Genomic DNA, 6,856 nt, shown 5'->3' on the forward strand with positions numbered 1-6,856 from the left:
AGCACAGAACCCCAGTATCCAAAGGACATACTCCTCTTCTGGGTCTTATCAGTCAGGAAACCCAAAAAAAACTCTGTGAGATTGACTCCCATTGCCATCCAGTTGATTCCGACTCATAGCAACTCTACAGGACAGAGCAGAACTGCCCCATAGGGTTTCCAAAGGGTGGCTGGTGGATTAGAACTGCGGACTTTTGGGTTAGCAGCTGAGCTCTTAACCACTATGCTTATATAGAAAAACTCCTTGTCAATTTCAGGAAGTGGCTTTCATAAACCAACCAATGCCTTAGGCAGATCATAAACAGACCAATTCTATTGGATGGATTTGCAAGCCTTTTATGTATCTAGTAAACTGACTAATCCCTACAAGCCACTTACTTAGACAGTAAACCAACCAATCCCTTGAAAGTTTGTGGCCCAACTAATCATTGTGGGAGAATTACAAACCCAGGGTCAGAAAGGCACCACGACATCCAAGGAGGAAGATCTCTAAAATGAATTCCCCATACTAAATTAAAAAGTGAAGATAGCATGCTTATTTTTCAGTTCTTTCAGAACTCGTCTACTTTCCACTACTATTTCTTTCCAGAATAGAACAATTATAACTGATTGCTTGTCATTATGCTACCAAACTGTGTTAATGGATGCTCATCTTTTTAAAGGCTAATTGCAGTTATGAAACGAAATGTCTAATTAGTTTCAAAGCTTTGGAGCAGATGCAGCAATATTTGAATCATGCAGGTGTGTATTTGATTATCTCCTTTTATTTTTCTTCAGAAGAAGAAGTATTCTATGAGTTCTGTTTTGAATTACTAAAAGGTCACTCCAAAACATATTACAATAATTTATAAAAATCATAGTGAAATCTACTGCTGGTTAAAAAAAAATTCTCAATATCCTTGAGTTGCACATATTTTATGGTGCTTTTTACCTTATACTTTATATTCTAGTTATTTTTTGACAAAGTCTACTAAAATGCAAGTTTCTTCAAGGGCCGGATTCATCCTAATTCTCTTTATGTCTATCAAAGAACTGAGCACTGTTTTCAGTAAATATTGAGTGGATGAATGAAGTTTGAGTGTGTCCTTCTTGAGTTTAAAATTCTACTACTGGAAAAACAGCATTTCTTCAAATTATATCTCATGAGTCTGAAGAAGTAAATGTTACAGGACTGAGAAAATATTTGGTAAAAACAAAAGAACTCACTGAGTCATGAACTTCTCTATGTAAATATATGAGACTTGGTTGCTAATGGCTTCTTTTCTACCGATTTCCTCACTCCTTTACTTGACCAGGAGCCCTGGTGGTGCAGTGGTTAAGAGCTTGGCTGCTAACCAAAACAGCAGCAGTTAGAATCCACTAGCTGCTCCTTGGGAACCCTATGGGGCAGTTCTACTCTGTCCTATAGGGTTGCTGTGAATCAGAATTGACTCAACGGCAATGGCGTTAGTTTGGTTTTTGGTTTTCACTTAACCAAGTCAAACCAAAAGCCAGCAGCTAGGGTTCTGGACAGAGCTGGAGAAGGATGTAGAGCATAATTCTAACCTACAAAAAAAGACCAGATTTACTGGCCTAAAGGAGACTGGAGAAGCCCCGAGAGTGTGGCCCCCAGACACCGTTTTAGCTCAGTGGTGAAGTTACCTCCGAGGTTCACTGTTCAGCCTGGGAGTAGACAGCCCCATAAAACCAAATGAGACTAACGAGGTACAGGAGTCCAGTGACAAGGGCCAGAAAGTAGAAGGGACAGGGAAGCTGGTGATAGGGAACCCAAGGTTGAGTAAGGATATTGTTGATGTGTTGTGAGATTGTTAACCATTGTCATAGGGCAACATTGGTAGCAACTGTTAAATGAGAAACTATTTTGTTCTGTAAGCCTTCATCTTAAGTGAGAATAACGGCACAATTCGAAGAGCATAGTCAATGTCACTGAACGGGGCATGCAGAAATTTTTGAAATGGTGTATCTTCGGCTATGGGTATTCTCACCAAAAAAAAAAAAGGTTGAGAAGTTAGAGGGTTGATACGTTGTGGGGTTGTTAACCAATGTCATAAAACAACATGTGTACTTCTGTTTCATGAGAAACTATTTGTTGTGTAAGCCTTCACCTGAAGTACAATAAAAAAATAAATAAAAGAAAAAAGAAGAAGAAAAAAAAAAGCCAGCAGCTCTGTTCTCACTGTCCCTCCACCCAAGGAGAGAGAGCTGAACTGCTGGGACACTGATTACTGATTCAGCTGAATTTTCTATGTGTGAAGGAAACTTTCAAGGGGGTTATAATTTTTCTTTTCCTAATTCTCCTCCTTCCACTTGGGAAGTGGTAACAGCCCCAGCTTGCTTGCTCACTTGCTCTCTCCCTCCAACCATCTCTGCCTCTTCCTATTTTATGTCTCGATTCAGTCCTATAGATCCTGTCATGGATTGAATTATGTCCCCCCAAAAATGTGTGTATCAGTTTGGCTGGGCCATGATTCCCGGTATTGTATGATTTTCCTATGTTGTAAATCCTGCCTCTACGATGTTAATGAGGGAGGATGAGCAGCAGTTGTGTTAGTTAAACAAGACTCAGTCTACAAGATTGGATTGTGTCCTGAGGCAATCTCTTGAGATATAAAAGAGAGAAGTGAGCAGAGAGACTGGGGACCTCATACCACCAAGAGAGAAGCACCGGGAGCAGAGCATGTCCTTTGGACCTGGGGTTCCTGTGTGGAGAAGCTCCCAGACCAAGGAAAGACTGATGACAAGGACCTTCCTCCAGAGCTGACAGAGAGGGAAAGCCTTTCCCTGGAGCCAACGCCCCGAATTCGGACTTCTAGCCTACTGGGCTGTGAGAGAATAAACGCTTTGTTAAAGCCATCCACTTGTGGTATTTCTGTTATAGCAGCACTAGATAACTAAGACAGATCCTAAACAGATTTTCAATCTATTGGCCGTATAGATGGTCAAAGTTAGGTAAAAGATACTCCCTGTGCATATTATAAAATGCAGAAAGCTGATAATATGGCAAACCCTTGTTGTCCAAATTTAGGATTATAATAAGGAATTAACATAAATGTAAATTTATTCCCACAGAGCACTGTAAATTCAAGCATATAGCTGCATATTGGTCTGTATTATTTAGTGGGTTTATACTCTCTTTGCTTTTCTAAAATACAAATAAAGACAACTCAATTGATCAATAGGTGAAAGATCCAGGATACATTTCAAATGAATTTATATTAAGTATCCACAAGGTAAATTGCCCATCATTTTTTAGAAGTGAGGCTCATTTTGAAGAAAAATTGTGTTTTAAAATGATCATTTACTTCCCTTTTGCAAGCACAGACCTGTTCAAAGACTAGATATATTTTCCCTGCTTTTAAAACCATTATCAGCCTAAAACACATTTTAAAAAAATTCTGTGTCTTTTTCTTTCAGTTAATGGTCATGGATAAATGTAGAAAATGGCCCACTGGTGAGAGGGAAATAAATTTACAGAAATTTCATTTTCTAATGCATTATTGTTTTAATACTCTAAACTTTTAGAGAAGGTGTATGCGCCTCTTTGCCCTGCTCCCCCATACTTAACTCTCCTGAGCTCTTTCATCTGTACAAATGAGCATCCATGTTATCTAGCTTTCATCTAAGATCTGTAACAGCTGGAGAGTCACTAGATATGAATCAGGCATTTTATAATATTTCTAGGGCAGGTAGCATTTATTTAGCCATCACAATAATTAAGACCCTCTCTAGCATTTTTAGATCTTGTACTAGAGCTTATGTAACTCCCCTCACCCACCCAGCCCTTCTTTTGTGTAATTCTAGCTATGGGCTGTGAAGATCAGCATACTGTCCCTCGCGTCTACAAAATCATCTCCTAGAATTTCTGAATGTATTGAGGCAAAAGTTTCTCTTGCATTTTAACCCTCAAGTCCATCTGGGAGTAGACACTTGTCTTCCCTTGGGTTTTGACTGGGACCAGAGCGAAAGCAGAAAGAAGAATGTAGGTTTGATATAAGCATAAACGGGCATAGTTAACTCTTGGGTTCTTCCAGTTGTCTCTGGGCCCTCTATCCTCCACCCAAGGGAGTGGTCGTGGTTGTTGTTTTTACTACCACTTGTGTGTGGTTGGAAAGGACTCTTTCAATATATCCTTTATACTTTGTCTTCTCTGGTTCCCTTGTTATACTCCAGGTTCGAGTCCATAAGGAACTGACATATGATACCTATAAGAAAGATTTTGGAATTCAGAAAAACCCTTTTCTCTCTCAAGTGCCTAGACCTTGCTATTGAAAGTGTAGTTTTTATTTTATTTTTACTTTTATTCTTTTTTTGTTATATACTTTTTAAAGTCTGTTTTTAAAATCAAAGCTGGACAATGGCGTTTCTTTCTTTGTTTTTTTTCTACTCCACACCTAAACATCTATGCTTGGAAAGCAAAGTCAAAAAGAATCATGGAAAAAACAATTAAATCCATCAAATAACATTCTCACTCTGCAAGAGAGTGGCATAAAACCATGATTCTTAACTCTGGCTTCATGTAAGAAACACCTAGGGAGATTTAAAGATATCAATCCCTAGCCACATCTTCCAAAGATTCTAATTTTATTGTTCTCAGGTGGAGTCCAAGAGTCACTATGTTGTCTATGCTCCTCAGGTGATTCTAATATGCAGTCAGAAATCACTGGGACAGAGAAAAGCCACTGGATGGGGCTAGTGCCTGGTTCTGCCATTAAGTAGCTGTAAGACCTGGGGGAATGCACTTCACATATCTGGGTACATCATGCTCATATGAAAATGTGTAGGTGAGTTTCAAGGTCTTCAGTGAACTTTCTAGTGCCAACATTCTGTAAATCAACTATAGTGAGAACCAAAAGAGTGATTTTGTTCAATGAGCAATTAGAGTATCAAAAAAGAGGTAATTTAGTCATGTAAATGAGATTCTACATTGCTTTAAACTAATATGTGATAACTAAAAGAACCCAACAGTCCTTTCAAGAAGATGGTATCTTCTTGTTGCAGATTGTTGCTCTGTTTAGACAGCAAGAGCAATTTCGAAGCACCACTATATGCAACTCCACACCCTCACTGGCTCAGCTAAACTCAATGAGATAAGCCCCAAACATTTTCTTTGCTGAAGGTATATGTCTCTAAAAAGAGTAGTGAAATTGGCTAGCTCTCACTAATACAGCATTTTGCAAAATGTGGGCTGTGTATAAAGAATTCCAGTGGTACAATAAAGAAAAGTGAATTACATGGGTAGAAACTTTTTCCATTATAGTTTCTTTTGAATAGTCAAGAATAAAATCTCATATGAGTTGGAATTAACTCTATGGCACACAACAATATATCTTTACTCCATTGCTAGTTCTTGCCAATATATTCTAAGAAAGAGCATACTTCAGACTCAAAGGATCAAGTAGACAACAATATTTAATTAATATTTTAAAACAAAATATTCACTGTATTTTAAGATATTTTGCATATATGGAAGGTGGATTTCTATTTAAGATAGAGATATAAACCTTTCCTTTAAAATACTTTTATTTAAGTAAAAGCTGTGAAGAAACAGTGCAGATGAAAGTATTGAGAAAAGAAAAGGTTTACTTAGAAAAAGATGCATGAGAATAAGTCTTCAATTGGATAGGCCAATCAAATAAAAATACAAATATTTAAAGAAAATTATTCAAATAATGCTACTTGGGGATTTAAATATTTTGTTTTGTCATTGCCTAGGTTCATATGTAAAGTCCAGAATGATAGTGTCTTCTTTCAATTGGAAGTACAATAGATATTGATTGGCCAGATTTATTTTCTGATAAGGGAAAAAATGCTTTACATATCCAGGTTTTTCACCTCATGATTGATCAGGAAGAATTTGGCTGATATTGGCTTTTTCTAGCTTCATGTTGATCATGTTTGGTAGGGCACATCTAACCACCATGGGCTCTTCTGGGCATCTGAAGATACAGATTCTCCTTCAAAGCTAACCAATTTAAAGAGAAGTATCAAGTAAATAATAGTACAGCTATTAAGAAGTTATGAAAAAGTCATGAAGAGAATATGTAAATATATGTAGTTTTGGGAACACTACAGGCATCAGTGAATGAATTACTACTGCAACTTCCTACTGCTGTCCAAATTACCCATTAACAACCCTCAAGCAATACCCAACCAGTATTTACAGGCTTCCATTCCCTGTGAGTTGGAATCAACTCTACGGCAACGGGTTTTGTATTTCTCATAGCTGTTGTTTTCATCACTGAGAATGACTCTATGTTGCCACTGGAGTAAGGTACAAGTTGATATGATCTTGAAGATAATATAGGCATTATTATTCTTCAGCACCAGGATGAGACAGATGGGAACAATGCATCATGCTCTCTAGGTATGTATTGGCTGGTGGGAATTTGGGGATATTTATTAGGACTACATCCCACCAAATAATCCTTCTCTCTTTCCCCATGAGGTGCAATTCTGTTTTTCCTATTTCACTAGACATTTTTTCTACCGAAAATAAAGTTGTTTTTATCACTCTATAACTCACTTTAAAAGGCATATAAAACTGAACATTATATCAATGACCTTAATAACACTGTAATACCAGGGTGACTGAGAACAGATGACAGTTTTCAAAATAGACATTCAGAATAGACACGTTTTCAGTAAATTTTAGATGTCACTATGTGTTAGCTCTTGGCAATACAAACATGGGCAAGATAGGTCCTCTCCTAAAGAGACTCACCATTTAAGGGCTTGTGATTCCCTTCCATCTTCAAAGCTAGTCATGATCGGTTGATTCTGTCTCACATTGAGTCACTCTGACTTCTTCTTCTGCTTCCCTCTTCCAATCTACTATTTAGGAACCTTGTGATTACACT

The sequence above is a fragment of the Trichechus manatus genome, unplaced genomic scaffold (assembly GCF_000243295.1).
Source record: "Trichechus manatus latirostris isolate Lorelei unplaced genomic scaffold, TriManLat1.0 scaffold00110, whole genome shotgun sequence".
Classification (NCBI taxonomy): domain Eukaryota; kingdom Metazoa; phylum Chordata; class Mammalia; order Sirenia; family Trichechidae; genus Trichechus; species Trichechus manatus.